Below are 17,890 nucleotides of genomic sequence, written 5' to 3' on the forward strand. Positions count from 1 at the left end.
TCAGCCTACTAAAATTCGCCCTCTTTTCTGCCACATATGTCAAGAAAAACAGCTGAACCAATCAGATGAGGAGAGAGAAGAATGTGTCAGTTGATGAGGTGCCAAATGAGGTGGGAGGTCTCTCTTATTTATATGAATCGATGAGGGTCAAAAGACATGTTCGTTGGGCTTCATAAGCCTACATGATGATGTGGCCCGACCTTGATAATTTGCACATGTGTGGGCTTCACTTCAAAAACATATTTCTCCTTGTCCAAATTTAGTGATCTTTAGGTTGATTTTGGTCCTCTCGAAAAGAAAAATTCAATGCAATAAATATCTCCATCAAATGCACTGTCCAACGTGGAATTTGGCCCTAGTTGCCAACTTTAACACTCACTTTCAACTAGGGAGAATTCCACCTGCCAATATTAGACCATCGATCATCATGCCATCTTGTCATCATGTACCATCTATGCATCTCGTCTCAACTTTGCTGAACACAAATATAGATAATGAAGAAGAATCAATCGAAAGTGAGTCACAAGACCTTGCCACTCTCCACTGACAAAAGTTAGTTCACATAACCAAGGGTAGAACCCCAATCAGACTTGATCCCAGATCAAGTGGTTGAACATCATGCATCCTAGACATAGGGAGTACTGCAATACACGATGCGTCCATCTATAGTGTTGTGGTCCCTATCCTCTTGTCCCAACTCATTGGCCAAATGAGAGGTACTTCCCAAGAGTCTCGGACTACATGGGTAGGATGTATGTTGGGGCATCTGCAGGAGAAGGTGAACCACTCATCTTGCTCATATGCCATAGGAGAAGGTGAACCACTCATCCTATGCATATATCATCAGCTATAGGGGAAGGTGAACCACTCACCCTATGCTCTCATATATCAACATGGGGTATCACAGGAAAAGGTGAACCACTCACCTTGTACACAGTGTACCTATAGGGGAAGGTGAACCACTCACTCTATGGTTGCACATAACTCCAAGAAGTACCCCAAGCCCCCAGGAGCTCCCAGAGCTCAATGTCCAACTCAAGCAGGGCCCTCATGGGAGGGTCCTTCCACGACTCCAAGTCTCTCTCAAAAGGTTAAGAACTTGACCTTCCCTAAGGGCTTTGTGACAATTTTAGCAACCTTCTTATCAATCTTGATGTGTTGGAGCCTTATTGCTCCCTATTGTACCATATCCCGAATAAAGTGCTACTTGATATCAATATGCTTGGAGCGGTCATGGAACACAGAGGATTCTCTAAAAGGCGAATTCCACTCTAGTTATCGCAATAGATAATGGTGATATCTAGCACGTGCTCAAATAGCTCAATGAAAAGCTTCCTCAATCAAAGAGCTTCACAATAGGCCATACTAGTAGCAATATATTTGGCCTCGGCGATGCCTAGAGCAGCCGATTTCTGCTTCCTGCTCATCCAAGAAATCGAAGTAGATCCCAATGAGAAGAACCATCATAACGGGCTCTTTCTATCCACCACACTACCAGCCCAATCAGCATCAAAATATCCATGTAGCTTCATATTACTACCAGTGTATCTCAGCCCACAGTTGATTGTGCCACGGAGATATTTCAAGAAATTCTTAGCACCAATCCAATGTATGTGATGAGGCTCAAACATAAATTGACTCAAACTATTTACAATGAAGCATATGTCTGGTCTGCAGTTTACCAAGAACATCAAGGCCCCCACAAGTTTTCTATATTCATAAGGGTTTGCCAATTCGGACCCAATGACACTTCCACATAGCTTTTTGAGGTTGAGTTCCATCGGGGTAGACAGGGACTTGCATTCCACCATCCCACATCTCTCTAGTAGCTTCACAATGTATTTTCCTTAAAAAGGGAAAATCTCGCTTGGCTTTTGCAAGACCTTCAAGTCTACGATGTAATGCATCAGTCCTAGGTCCTTCATCTCGAACTCGGAAGTTAACCCCCTCTTGCATTGATAAATGAGAGGGTTTGCATCGATCAGAAAGAGATCATCAACATAAAGGACCAAAATAAGAGGATTGTCCTTTTCAACCTCGAAGTATAGGTTAGGATCAGCAGAGCTCTTTGTAAATCCCAACTTCATAAGATAAGTGTCAATCCTTTCGTACCAAGCCCTAGGGGCTTGCTTCAACCCATATAGGGATTTCTTCAACCTACATACATGTGTCCTTTGATCTTATACTCCAAACCCCTGAGGTTGTTCCAAGTAGACTTCATCCTTAAGTAAGTCATGCAAGAAGGCAATGTTGACTTCCATCTAATGTAGGCTCCAACCTTGATTGGCAGCAAGAGCAATAATAAATCAGATAGTGGTATATCGAGCAACCAGTGCAAATATTTCTTCATAGTCCACTCCTTTCTTTTGAAAGAAGCCACGAGCAACAAACCTGGCCTTGTATTTCTCAGCACTTCCATCGACTCCACCTTTAGTTTTGTAAAGCCATTTTGAGGTGACCAAAACTTGCCCTTAGATCAAGGCACTATTACCACTCAAACCAGCAGGGGACCTAAATGGGTTCCTAAGAGGGCAAATGCTAGGTTAAGGGCAATTGTGGAGGCTTAGCCCACTGTCACCACAGCTAAGTCTCCCTGCTCTTTACGGACTTTCACCGATGGGAGGAGTCCCAGTAGTGTAGGGATTCACTTGTAAACTATATGTCGATAGGTAGGTGAGAAGTGACCTTGAACACCCTTTCCCAAGGATGGAGTGAAGAATGGAGCTTGCTTGCTTTTTAAGCAAGGGAATTGGTCCACCAGGGGTAAGGGGTGAGGATTGGAGGGTTGAGGGAGAAAGGATAGGTTTAAGAACAAGTTTCTCAATCCCTATAATCCTTGGGAAACTTGGATTCCCAAATGGTCCTTGACAGGTAGTCTTTATTGAGAAGTGAGACCACACGGGGCCAAGTGGACCCAACCCAGGTTCGGGGATGGAATGTAGCAACCAATGATGTTCCTATCTTGGACAAGGTGAGGGGAAAGGACCAAACAAGAATATTTACTTCAAAAGGTTGAATTGATCCTATTAGTGTCTAGCCTTGGGGATGCCTAGGCAAAATTTGGTCCTAGAGCTAGGGCTTGTGATTCCCGAAGATTCCACCATCAAAATGGCCTCAAATTTGGAGAGGGAGGGGACCCACCAGTACAGTAGCCTAGAGAAGATCAAATTTTTTCCTTGGGCCAATTGCCGGGAAATTGATGCCCTAGGTGACCCACTGGGGCTAGACTCGGGAAAAAGGGGGAAAATGGTGAAAAGAAGGTTAATGTGATCACCCTTTTTATGGAACCAGTGCCTAATTCACTTGGGGATATGGAGTCAAGGATGGTAATGAGTAAGAACTTGGATTCTTGATCAAGGAGGCCTGGAAAGTCAACTTCATCCAACGTAGATAGTAAGGAAAGAAAAGTGGCTTTCAAGCATTTATACTTTAAAGCAAATGATGCAAGCTTCTCGAGATAAATAATCTCTCTGACATTTCATTCATATAACATTTGCCCATACATTTAATAACTAAAACATTGCTCAATTCCACATTACAATAATGCAACAACTAGCCCTAATTTGTAATATCCCTTTGGCCCCCTTGGCTCCCTTTTAAGTCACAACGTTGTGCTACTAGGAAGTGACTTTTATTCTAAAAGTGAGTTATGTCCCCTTTCCTCACCTTTTTTAATTTATAACTAACTATAGAAGGCAAAAATTGAGCAAAATCGAATATTCCAATTAGCCATGGCTAATTAGGAATATTACAGTCTCCCCGGCAAAATGTTGCTTGTCCTCAAGCAACTGAAGTGATGGATGCTGCAAGATTTTCTCACTCTCCCAAGTGGCATCCTCATCCATCAAATTCTTCCACCTCACCAAGAATTCTCGAACCGTCCTACTCCGCAGCTGCCTCTCCCTGGTATCAATAATAGCCTCCAGCTGCAACACCAAATGCCCCTCATCATCCCTAAGTGGTAGCTCATCTGTCACTGTCACCTGCTGCCCCAATGCCTTCTTCAGGCATGATACATGAAAAACATTATGAATCTTGCTGCCTTGGGGCAGCTCCAACTCATATGCAACCTGTCCAATCCTGCGTATCACCTTGTATGGCCCATAAAAGCGGGGCTTGAGCTTCTCAGCCCCCTTCTGCTTCAGTGACGACTATCCGTATGGCTATAATCGTAGGTAGACCATGTCCCTTACCTCAAACTGTCTCTCCACCCGACCCCTGTCGGCATACAGCTTCTGCTGGTTCTGCATTGTAGCCATGTTATCCTTGAGAGCTCGGAGGATATCCTGACTCTCTTGGATCCAAATCTTGGCTCTAGGAGCCTTGCTATCACCAAACATCACATCAGCAAAAGATAAAGGATGATACCCATATAAGGCATAGAATGGTGACATACCAATGGACATGTGATGTATAATGTTGTAGCAGTACTCCCCAAATGTAGCCACTTCAGCCACGCTCGCTCCTGCCCACTGACATAGTTACGCAAGTAGCCCTCCAGCCACTTGTTAACTATCTCTGTCTGCCCGTCCGTCTATGGGTGATACCTGGTACTCAGTGTCAACTCCGTCCCCACCAACTGGAAGAGCTCCTGCCAAAACCCGCCCATGAAACGGCTGTCCCTGTCACTGACGATGGTCTTAGGAAGACCATGTAGCCTGAAGATCTCTATGAAAAACAGCTCGGCCACCTGTTCTGCTGTATTGTGTGCAGATATGGCGAAAAATGTGCGTACTTTGTCAGTCGATCAACGACGACAAAGATACAATCCTTGCCCTGTACCATAAGCAACCCTGTGATGAAATCCATCGAAATACTCTCCCATTTCCCCTCCGGAATGGGAAGAGGCTGCAATAATCCCGCGGGATGGCTCATCTCTCCCTTGTTCCTCTGGCAAACATCGCACTCCCGGATATGCTGGAGTACGTCCTCCTTGAGGCCCTTCCATGAGAACCTCTCTCTAATGGCCCTGTAGGTTTTGGTAAACCCCTGATGGCCTGCCAAAGGTGAATCATGTGATGCCTATAGTATCTTCTTCTTGAGCTGAGACCCCTCAGTCAAGAAGATCCGATCCCTGTAATAGATGATCTCATCGACCACCCTATACCTGTCATCTGCCACCTGCCCATCCAGAACCTCACACGCAAACCTGTCCTTGGAGTACTCTACTAAGAGTCGAGCCCTCCAGTCTGTATCCAAGCTCATAAGAGACAACGTGGCTGGTCTACGTGAAAGGGCATCTACTACCACGTTGTTCTTACCCTTGACATACTCAATGTCAAAGTCATATGCTTGGGTCTTACTGATCCACTTCTGCTGCCTCTCCTGTAGCTACTTCTGCTCCAAAAAGAACCTGAGGCTATTGTGATCAGTCCTTACCCTGAACTTGTTACCTACCAAATACTGTCGGTACTTGGCCAATGCATGCATGATGGCCAGCATCTCCTTGTCGTATATGGAATACAACCTCTCATGCGGAAGGAGTTTCCAGCTCTCAAAGGCTATAGGGTGTCGTCCCTGCATCAATACTGCGCTAATCCCCTCTCCCAATGAATCACACTCCAAAACAAATGGCTGCGTAAAATCTGGCAGTGCTCATAACCTCCTTGAGCCTATCAAAGGCTCGCTGCGTTGTATCTGTCCAATTGAATGCCCCCTTCCTCGTCAAATCTGTCAGGGTTGCAACAAGTTGTGAGAAACTCTTGATGAACTTTCGGTAGTAGGTGCAAATGCCAATGAATCCTCAAAGTTCAGTCACGTTCCTCGGCTCTGGAAATTCCCTGATGGCCCTGATCTTCTCCTCGTGGACTCTCACTCCATCCACTCCTATGATGTGTCCCAAGTACAACATCCCCGTCAACCCAAACTCACACTTGGAGAGTTTGGCATAGAACTACTGCTCCTGCAAGATACGCAACACTGTCTCTATATGCTCGAGATGTTCCTCCCAAGTTCTGTTGTAAATGAGGATATCATCAAAGAATACCAACACAAACTTCCTCAAGTGACTACGGAAGATGTGATTCATGCAGGACTGAAATGTAGTGGAGGTGTTGGTTAGCCCAAAGGGCATCACCAAGAACTCAAAGTGCCCATAGTGACACCTGAAGGTGGTCTTGGGAATGCCCTGCTCCCTCACGCGAATCTGATGGTACCCAGACCTCAAATCAATCTTTGAGAAGAACCGTGCTCCTCTCAACTCATCCATCAACTCGTCGATCCTAGGTATGGGATACCTGTTCTTCAGTGTCTTCTTGTTCAGGGCCCTATAATCAATGCACATCCTCAATGTGTCGTCCTTCTTCTTCACCAACACCACGGAAGAAGCAAAAGGACTTGTGCTCAGTCGAATGTGCCCAACAGCCAGCAACTCCTGAATGGCCCGCTCAATCTCATCCCGATAGGCCTTGGGATGCCTATAGGGGGTAGTAATCACTGCCTGAATACCCTGCTCAAGCTCAATGGTGTGCTCAAACCCCCGGTCCAGTGGTTGTCCTGGCGGAATCTCCCCAAACACTATGGCATACTGGTCAAGGATGGACTGTATCTCCAGATGTACCATCCGCCCTATAATCCCTGCCTCTGATGCACGCAGCTTTACTGCCCACTCTACGTCTCCCTTCCGGAAGACTGCCTCCATCCGATGAGCCAAAACAGTCTGAGGCGGATATGTGTGTCCCCGTATCTTCTCATGCCTCCCTGTCTTCTCATCATCCCACTCCATCTCTAGGGTCTTCCAATCTGTCGTGACCTTCCCTAGAGTGATGAGCCACTGAACACCCAGTATCATGTTGGTGTCCGGAATATCGACCACGAAAAAGTGGTCAGTCAGTGTATAGGTGCCCATCATCACTGATAGCTCTAGAACATAACGAGCACACATCATGGTCTGATCTCCTGGGACCAAAACTGAAAACCCACCGAAGCTCTGTCTGTATACCTCTCTGATCAACCATCTGTGCATTGACGAAGTTGTGGGTTGCCCCACTGTCAACCAAAACCGATACTCGTTGGCCACGTACTGTCCCCCGTACACGTAGCGTCAGATACTTGGGAACTCCTCGCAATGCTGCAAGGGCCCCTCCGGTAGGTGTAGAAGATGCACGACCTGCTGTTGGCGGTGGAGGTGACAAAGATCCCTGCACGGCCTGACTATCTCCTGCCTCCACATCATCCTCATCATCCTCTTCCCCACTGCTCTCAGAGAAGACCTCAATAAAATGTGCTCTACCAGCAGCACATCTATGTCCTGGTGCCCACAGCTCCTGACAGGTGAAGCACAACCACTTCTTCTTCAGCTCCCTCTTGGCATCATCGTCAATCTGTGCTCATCCTGGATTCCCCTTTGGAGGTGGAATCCTCACATCCTTCCCCTTAGACTGGAAAGTCTGTCTATGGGGGTAAGGTGTCTGGGTCCTGGGTAAGACATCCTGTAAGTCCCAGGTCCTGCTAATGGCGTCCTAGAGTGTGGCTGGTCTAGTGGATCGGACTAAACCCCGGAGTGGCTCTGCTAACCCCTCAACATACATATAGATCCTCCGTGCCGTGGATAGATCTGGCACCATCACTGAGACCCTCAAGAAATCTGCAATGTAGGTCTCTGGGCTCCCTATCTGTTTGAGCCTCGTTAGCTCGACAAAATGCTGCTCTGGATCCCTCCGATCAAATCGCTCCATCAATCTCCTGGTGAACTCAGCATATGTCGTCACTGTGGAGTGTCCGAGTGTAACCATCCCATGAAACCACCAATCCTGAGCCTCACCATCCAAATGCAATGTTGCCACCTTGATGGCCTCGGTCTCCGACATTTGGTTAAGTTGGAAATAAATGTCCAACTTCTCCACCAAAGACTTCGCCGAACTATTTGATGAACCATCAAACGTAGGCAAGTGGAATCTACTCGTTGTACGGTGGATGTCACCATCATGGTAATGTCGGTTCTCTCTGTGATGGTCACGGGGTCTACTGTCCCGCTGGAGTTGAACAAAGTTTCTGAATGAAAGGGCATCCCTGAACTCCTGCCCATAGACCTGGTATTCTGCAAAATAATCGCCCATATGGCCGGGCTCTGCCTCCTGCTGGGCTCCGATCCCTGTGTCTGCTCCTAAGAACGTAGGCATGGTAGAGCGTGTAGGGGCATGCGAGGCTACCTACTACGCAGTTCCACGCTACTCAGGTAAATGATGGGATGCACCCGATCCCTCACTAATCTGAAATACCCGTGGGCTCTCACGTTGTCTGGTCTCTACTGCCATGAATCTCTGCCCCATCACCTCGATCTGCCTCAACAGATCTTGCACTGATTTGAGGAGCATATCCGCAAATCTCTTCACGTCCTCATCTGCCATCAAATCCCTCTGCTTTGCGTCCACCATAGGCTCCTCTTGTTCTGCGTCCACCACCGGAACATAGTCTCCCTCTCTGTAGGTATTCTCCAACCTACGCCCATTGTCTCTGTATCTCCTCCCTGTGAAACAGATGTAGGGTTTTTCCCCCGGTGTCATAGATTGCTAGCTCCATAGGCTGAGCCAGATCTATGCTCTAATACCACTGTAATATCCCTTTCCTGGAATATTTCTCAAATACCAGCAAACCCCAACCAGAAAAACGTACAAGTGGTATAATAGCCGGAAAACTCACAGAGATGAAATAACGATAGTGCAGCAAACAACAATGTATACATGAAACGTAAACAAATACTCAAGAAATGCAGCAAGAAATGCTAAGCCATTTTATTATACTGAGCAATAGAATGAGTACAGGAGGTGATCAGAAAGATGGCACCTCGACTTGCACAAGGCAAGTGAAGAAATACACTCAGAATAACAAAGGAATGGCCTCACACTGATCTGCGTCCCAACTGCTGGAAAACTGTCCTGCTGCTGCTGGAAATCGAATGAGGATTTGGGGCTGCTCCCCTCCTCAGAAAAGGCTGAAACTCTGGAATCGGACTCTACTCAAGAAACCCAGAAAAACCCAGAAAGCTTTCCTAGAATGGCCGACCCCCGAAAATCACCCCCTTGGGGTTCTGCGCAGTCTCTCAAGGCTCTGCACTGCCACTAAATGAAACCCTCCAGAAATCTGCCTGAAACCTCTACCAAATCCCTCCAATATGCAAGGGTTGATCCCCTGCTCAATCTCCCAGCACAAATCCTACTGCAAACCCTCAAGCCAGAACTCCTGCCAGAAAGAACTACATCATCCCTCCCAGTGTTGCGCAATCCCCCAAGATGCTCAATCCTCCTGCCAGAAATGCTAATGGAACTACTGCCAAAATGCTGATGGAAGTACCTTGCCCGAGTAGGCACTCGAAGTCCCCCGGGGCTAAGGGTGAGATCTCCGAACGGAGACACTCAATGCACTAAACACTGTTGCAGACTAGCTAAACAGCCAGCATGCTCTAAGTCGAAGTGACTAGCTCAAATGCACATAACTGAATGATCAAAATGAGAGGGCTTCTCTCTCTTTTATAGCCTTTGCCTCTCTCAATCCCAAGGCTCACCTCCTCCAACGTAATTCCTTTTTTGCCACGTGTTTCTTCCCTTCTGCGCAGTCCCTCCAAGTGTCTGTGTGGGCTCCATCTCTGCGTCCCCCTTTGGCCCCCTTGGCTCCCCTTTAAGTCACAACATTGTGCTACTAGGAAGTGACTTTTATTCTAAAAGTGAGTTATGTCCCCTTTCCTCACTTGTTTTTACTTATAACTAACTATAGAAGGCAAAAATTGAGCAAAATCGAATATTCCAATTAGCCATGGCTAATTAGGAATATTACATAATTTTAGCAGTATGCAACAACAAGAATAACAACGATCCAAAGCACTTACAACGTTATAGAGTATATCCAACCAACAATTCGTTTGCATAACAAAACTCCAAGATAAGAGAAATAGCCCAAATCCATACATCAAAATTCATCCATTTCCAAAAATATCCTCAAAGGAAAAAGTGCGAAAATTCTCTAAGACTATAGAGATCTCAAGTCAAGTGATGATACAAATGAATGTATCTAAGACCAATATATAGCCTCCTAAGGAGTTCGAATTAGCCTATGGGCCCCTAAGATAAAATAATGTGCAAATAATAACTCCTAATGGTGACAAGCCCACCATACTAGCTCATAATGTAAAAACAAGCCTCACAAGGGGCCAAATAATGATGTATGCATGTTGTAGGACCCTCCAAAGGCTCAATGACATGAAGTGTCATGTTGAGGAATAAATTCCCCGGAATATGATGGACAAGGGGGTGGCCCCTTGTTCTCCAAGTGGTAAACATGTGGTGCTCTCAGTGGGTCTAAGGGCACATCATTGACCCCATGGGTCTCCATATGAATCGAAGATGTCTGTAGATCCTCTGCAATGGTCCAGGTGGTGGAATGAATGTTGCCATGACATCTTACAAGTGTTGGGACGCTTTCCAAGAGTGTGGGGCTCCTGTGGGGGCCTGCTGATCATAATGTACCAATCATGTCACCATCGCCCCAAAAGTGGATCGCTATTAGTCTCTGAACATCCATGAAGATCTGTGGAGTGTTGTCTACTGTTGTGGAGGCACATGGCTCTCTATGCACACCCTACATGTGCCAATGTGGACCTCTAGGGGTCAGGATCCCATATAGGGAAGCCAATCCCAAATGGAAACCACCTACAATTCTGCATAAGATCCAATGTGTCCCCTAGGCTTCCAGTACAATCAATCATTAGAATAATCGAGTAAAGGAGCTTACAAACCATGGATAACAAAGTGGGCACTTCATAATGGCATGCCCTTCCGTAGTGGGCTTTGGCATGTGCTAGTGTCTCCAAACTCCAAAGGGGGTTAGCCAAGTACCTCATTAGGTGGTTTCATCCCCTAGAGGGGATAGTATGTCCAAGGTACACCCTTCTAATGGGAGTGGCAAGTGACAAATAGATGATATGGAATAGGGAATGGGGGGGGCAGCCCTGGGCCACATAATGGAACTTAGGGGTAGCTAGATAAGGGGAAGCCCACACCTAGTTATATAATGTATAGGAGGGAACCGTCGTGGTACATGAGGTGCCCCGACCTTGATTTTTCCACCCTTATTTATATGTCTTTTGCCTTTTATGAATTTTCTTTAATTAACTGCTTGGGGCTCAAAGGACAAGAACATGATGTGTATAATATAACAGTGATTACCCCTTTTGAAGTAAGGCGGTTCATTACCCTCTAGGGGTTGGGACAATCACGGGTTCCTGAATGATAGAGGAGGCTCATCTAAGGCCTACGGAACCAGGGTGATGGCCATGGATGGGGTAGAGCTTATGTGTCGACTTTTGCCCATGTGCTAATTATTTTTGTCTCGGCCATCTTTTGCATTTTGTGGTACAATTTCCTGTTGAATGTGGCCATTTATGCTTTTCACTTTTTCTTTTAATTGTTACAACCTCTCGGGCATCATTCTAGGCCTGACCCAAGGTGGGGCCAAGGTTATAGGGAGGCTAGCCCTATGTGGACCCAAAATGGGAATGTAGACCCAAGTGGGAGAAAAGATGAATGGGGGTATAGTGAGTAGAAAGGAAGTGATATGTGTGGATAAAGGAGCGGGACCACGCACCCTAGAACCAAATGGTCAATAAAGGAGATCCCACAGGACTAAGATCCAAGGGTAACAACCAAAAGAGATCAAGGGGACAGGAGCACAAACTAAGCCCACTCTTTCCGCCAAATCCCCCCATCAATCCATACCCAGAAGTATCCTTGATAAGTAAACCCAATACTCAATTAGCAAATGACAAGACATACCTCTAGATTCGAGAGGTCCACCTTCAAACATACGATCAATACAGGTGGGTGAGGTACCACATGGTTGGCTCAGGTGGCAGACAAATGACACAACGAGCTAGTAGGAGTCATCAAGGGGTTGTTGGCTGCCTGCTGAGGCTTGTCATGGAGAAAAATTTCTCATGGGAATATCACCCACGAAGTGGTGGGTAACAGGCACCATGTCCCAAACATCATTCTTCATGATGGATTCGTATTCCTCATTCATGATGATTCATCGCATCTTTCCATACTTTGTGTTTTACGGCTTCTTCAAACGTGCATGGTTCAGCTTGAACAATAGTACTCATGGCAGCCAAGTACCCTTGATACCTATTCGGCTTCTTACTTTCGTGAAATGTTCCTCTTGAAGCAGTATGTCTTTCAGCATCTTCGAGAGTATCTTTGAGCCACAACGATCTTTTCCTTGAGGTAGAGGGATCACTCAGAGGTGGATCAATAGGATCCATTGGACATCAACATCGGGCATAGGCTCATCAATCGGAGGTTCATCTTGTTTTTCCGCAGCATCATCATCGTCCCTTGAGATGGGGAGATCTCTGGCTTTCCCAAGGGTAGTGTCTTCATCAAAGATAACATCTCAACTTACTTCCACATCTCTTTAACTAGGTACATAGATTCTATATGCCTTTAAAATTTTACTATAGCCAACGAATATACCTTGCTTCCCAGAGGCTTCCAACTTATTCCTTTTCTCTTTAGACACATGAAAATATACTAGACAACCAAAGATTCTAAAATGAGAAAAATCAGGTTTCTTATCAGTAAAGAATTCCTCGAGTGTCTTGAAATCCAAAGCTTAATGCGGGCTCCTATTTTGAACATATACGGCAGTGTTGGCAGCTTCTCCCCATAAGAACTTCAGTAGACCTTGATCATAGATCATGGCATGGGTAGCTTCCATAATTGTTCGATTCTTCCTTTCAATAACGCTATTCTGCTCAAGAGTGTATGGAACAATTGTCTCCCTCTTAAAGCTAGCCCCTCTACAAAATTCATTAAATTCATTTGATTCATATTTGGTTCCATTGTCGGTCTTGAACATCTTGATCTTTTTCCTTAATTGATTCTCCACCAATGCCTTGAAAGAACGAAACCATTTGAACACTTCATCCTTTCTCCTCAAGAAATAGATCCATGTTTTGCGTGAGTAGTCATCCACAAAAATTGCATAATATGAGTATCCTCCTAATGATGTTACAGGCAAGATACCAAACAAGTCAAAATGGACCAATTGAAGAATATCGATAGTCTTGCTTTCACTAGAAGGGAATGGTCCCTTTGTATGTTTCCAAGCTACACAACCCTGACAAACTCCTTCATGATTTATGTTAAACTCGAGCATACCTATGACCATCTTCCTTACCCCAGGTAAGGCATTGTAATGTAAGTGGCCAAATATCTAGTGCCATAATTCACATTGAAGAGAAGTATCACTCACCAAAGCTCCCAAAGGACTTCCACCAACTTGATAGAGATCATCAACCCTAAATCCAAGAGTAAATGCATCTTTAGGGTTTCTATGCCAAATATGTACCTTTCCATCAATGAATGTTACCTTGAAGCCTTTATCTTCCATCGCAAAAATAAACACCAAGTTCTTTAAATCGGTCACATACAACATTTCTTGTAGATGTATGGTTTGACCTGAATTCAAGTGAAGAGTGACAATACCTATCCCTTTCATGGGGTAGGTGGCATTATCTCCAAGTATGATCTTTAAATTAGTTTTCTTTTCAACCAAATTTGAGAGGGCCTCCTTGTATCCAGTGAAGTGCCTTGAGGCTCCATTATCAATCAACCAATGATCCAAAGTATCCGGAGGAGAGGCAGTAGATAGAGCGGAAATAAGATAAAACTCATCTTGTTTTTCTACAACATTACTTTCATCATACCTGGCATTTCTTGTCCTTTTGGGAGGTTGACCATTTCCATTTCAAGCAGCTAGAGCATTCCTCTTTCCTTTGTTGTTGAACCTATTGTTCCTTTGATTTCCATTTCCTTTGAAATTATTGTTGTTGTCGTCATCCCTTGAGGATTCTTCCTATAAGAACATTTTCTAGCATAGTGGCCGAACCTGTTGCAATTATAACAACTTCCTTTTCTTCCTTCTTTGAATCCCTTCTTAGATCCTTGACCTTGTCTCCTTGGACCAACATTATTCTTCCTTTTCGCATGAACAGAGAAGGCAATAGGTTCATTTCCATTTGAGGACTTATCTGTCTCCATCATCCTCCAAGTGAGAGTGAGCTTCCCGTCAGTAATAACTTCTCCAATAGATAGTAGGTCATTCTTGATTTGAGTTATTCTCATGAAGTAGGATTGGATATACTCCCCTTTATCCATCTTGATATCCTTCAACTTGTTCTTGAGAAAGAGAATTTGACTTGCATTGTTCACTTTGAACAATCCAACCAACTTATCATATATATCCTTAGAAGTTACCAAATCATAAATATAGGCAAAAAAATGCTTCTGAAAGGAGTTAATCAAAATTTTCTTTGCTTTGACCTCACCTTTTCTATACTTCGTCTTAGCAACAACCGATGCATTTGAAGGAGATTCCACCACTTTTCCCTGCACATAGTCCAATACTTCATGCTCCTCCAAAATCATATTCCATGCATGATAGTCATATTTGTCATTGAGCTTGTCCTCAGTCTTTAAGTAAGATGTACAAGCCATTGAGACTTATCCAATGATCTTTGTCCAACAGAGCTCTTAGTGATTGCATTTCTCTCTTGCTTGGGATTTGTCTTCACTTGGGCTCTGATACCATGTTAATTTTAGATAACAATGGTATGTTCTATGCTTGCAACAATTACTTCAATGTCATTTTATCAGCCCAATCAAAATTTCCACTTAATTACCAGTAGAAATCACATTAACCATTAATCACATTGACAATAACTGTAGATAGAACATAAACAATAAATGGAGAAGACAAACCAATACAAGAGAACACCAGAATTCAGCTAATGCCAGGGAAAAACCCCAAGATGGGAAAAATCCTTGATCAATTCTTCTTATTATAAATATCAAATATTCAGCACACAGAGAGTACAATAATACAAAGTCAAAGTTAAAATTGACTTGCCAAATGACGACTCAATACCACTATCCAAAACCCCCCTGACAAGTCTGCAATTCTACCCTTAGTCAACAGCAATCAAATCAGCGTTAACCAAAAAGTCAGCGACAGTCAAAGTCTGGTCAAACTTCTCCAAAAGAGCTCGGTCAAAAGAGAGAGGAACTTGGCCTCTCTTGTTGGTAAAAGTCAGCCCAAAATAGTCAACGGATCAACAGTCAAACTCTATCAACCTGAAGTCAACCCTGTGGTCAAACAAGCCTACAGTCAACCTAGGTCAAAGTGCCCAGAAATTCTCCCAAATAGAAAATCTCCCACAAAAATCGCAGTCAAAGGAGGTCAAATAGCCCTTGGTCAACGCTAGTCAGACCCTGCAACATATCTAAAATTCGTCCTCTTTTTTGCCACATGTGTGAAGAAAAACAGTTGAACCAACCAGATGAGGAGAGAGAAGAATGTGTGAGTTTGTGAGGTGCCAAATGGGATGGGATATCTCTCTTATTTATATGAATCGATGAGGCTCTTATTTATATGAATCGATGAGGGTCAAAAGGCATGTCTGTTGGGCTTCATGAGCCTACATGATGATGTGGCTGAATTTGATAATTTGCACTGTTGCATATGTGTGGGCTTCACTCCTCGTCCAAATTTAGTGATCTTTAGGTCAATTTTGGTCCTCGTGAAAGAGGAATTCAATGCAATAAATATCTCCATCAAATGTGTTGTCCAAAGTGGAAAGTGGAATATGCTATAAGATTCAAGATAATCAACCATAATTCATTATTGTCAAAAATGACTTGTGATTACATTTCCAAAGTCATCCTATTAGGGCTTCCCCCCTCTAATTTATCTAGATCCTCCTCTCTATTTAATTGTCACTTACATATCTTCCTTTTCATAATATTTTAGCACGTAGGAGTAAAACACCGTCATTATCTATTATCCACTGATTGTACTCTAGTACCATTGACCATTTCCTGTGCATTTTTGGTCATTAATAAAATGATCTTATCTCATAGGTTCAAATAGAGTTGGAAGACCTCAAGATTTTATGCTTAAAATATAGTGTAAAAATTAGAAATTTCAATGAATGTGACATGCCTGGATGCCATAATTGGAGAGTGAACACCCAAAACATAGGGAAAATCAAGCTAAAATCTAGAAAGTTCATCATCAGTGGCAACTATTTTCTTGGGAGTATAATCAGCTCCAAGCAAATACATTAGAATATACTTTTTTACTTCTAAAGCAGGGATTTGTACAACTATGGTAGCAAGCAATGATAAAAACTAAATGTGGCTCAGTATTATCAAATAATCGAACAAAAGGATGGAGATATTATGTAGAATCCAGCCGCATTTATGGAGTTAAAACTTATTATACTTAGATATTGGAGTTAAAATTTTATTATGTGGTGTATTGGGGTGAAACTCCCAACCTAACATAGGATCGTATCACTTTCATGTTGAGCTATGTAAAGTATTGACAGATTCTGGAGTTCTCATGCACTTTGTTCCAAAGAGCATGTCACCACGTGGTCTCAGTTGTTACTTGTTACACCTCAAATTGCATGGGGTGTCACATTGTGATTTTCACCACACATGACAAAGACTTGCAAGATGACACTGATGAATTATTGGACAGATTCGAAGGGTTATCACATGCCTCAATGGTGGGACATGCTTTAGACATTGTTGGTGACATGTGATCCCTAGGTGATGAGTACCTTCACAGTTTAGTCCCTATTTCACATATGGATTACACCTTGTTATGATTCACATCACACTTCTAGAGAGTGCTTGGCATATGTGCCCCTTTTCAGATGGTTCCACGCATTTCAATGGTATATTTGACGTCGTTTGAGCTTCCTAGTATGAATGCCCTAGCATATTCGATGGTTTTTTATACATATATCACTTTATTATGACATGGATTATCTACCTTGGTGGAGCATTCCTCTTGTTCACACATATTGCAATGAGTCTTGCCCCTTCAACAGCTAGTTTGACCTACCTTTGATTTGATTGGAGGCTTATTACTTGAGCGACGAGCGCTTTGGCTTATTTGGCTTTTGTCCTACATGGAGTAGTTATGATGTGGACCAAGATTTATGATGGAGCATTCACCCTAATTAGCACATGTGTTCAAGACATCTCCTCATGTACTATATATTTATTTATTTATTTATTTATTTCAGGTAGTTGCACATACCCATGGGTAATCCTTCTATTTGATAAAGCCTTTCTTGTGGATCACTACATCTAGTTGGTATCTTGCACACTTGCTCATGCATCGTGCGGACCATTTGTTATTTTGGAATGGTGGTTATGGAGCACTCCCCATGTCAAGAATATTTTACTATATTTGCATGCATGCATTTTGAAGGGTGCACTATTGAGGCATTATTTTACCATTTGATGGAACACTTGATATCAACAACCACTCATTTAGAGGAGGCACCCCACCTTCTTGTGCTATTTTTTGACTCCATTATTTTATTATTGTTTGACTTGTAATGGAGCTAGAAAATGTTGTATTTTATTGTAAAATAGATGAATTTCCCTCAATATAAAGAGGATCTTCCCTCCATTTCATGTGGGATTTGGCCAATGTCACATGGTTCAGGTTCGGCAATGATTTGATTTGGTTCGAGTTTGATTTTTTTGATGGGGTTCGAATAAGGTTCACCATTAGGTTCGTCTATATACATTTTCTATATGCATAGACATATTAACTTGAAAATGAAATATAGGATAAAAATGTCAGAAATCAACATCAATAAAACAAATGCTATCACGAACATAGAAACTGCAAGGATAAATTACAAGCTTGAGTTGTGACATGAGGTTATGAGTTTTGATCTATGGACTTGGTTAATGGCCACGAGGTTCGATGAGGTTCACAGAACCTCAAAATATTTTCAAGGTTCGCCAAAATTTGAACCTCAAGGTTGAAGTTCGACAATCCTTGCGACATAGGATTTGGCAATTAGAGAATT

The sequence above is a fragment of the Pinus tabuliformis genome, chromosome 7 (genome assembly GCF_031772625.1).
Source record: "Pinus tabuliformis cultivar Carrire ecotype Pingquan chromosome 7, CPIR1, whole genome shotgun sequence".
Lineage (NCBI taxonomy): Eukaryota > Viridiplantae > Streptophyta > Pinopsida > Pinales > Pinaceae > Pinus > Pinus tabuliformis.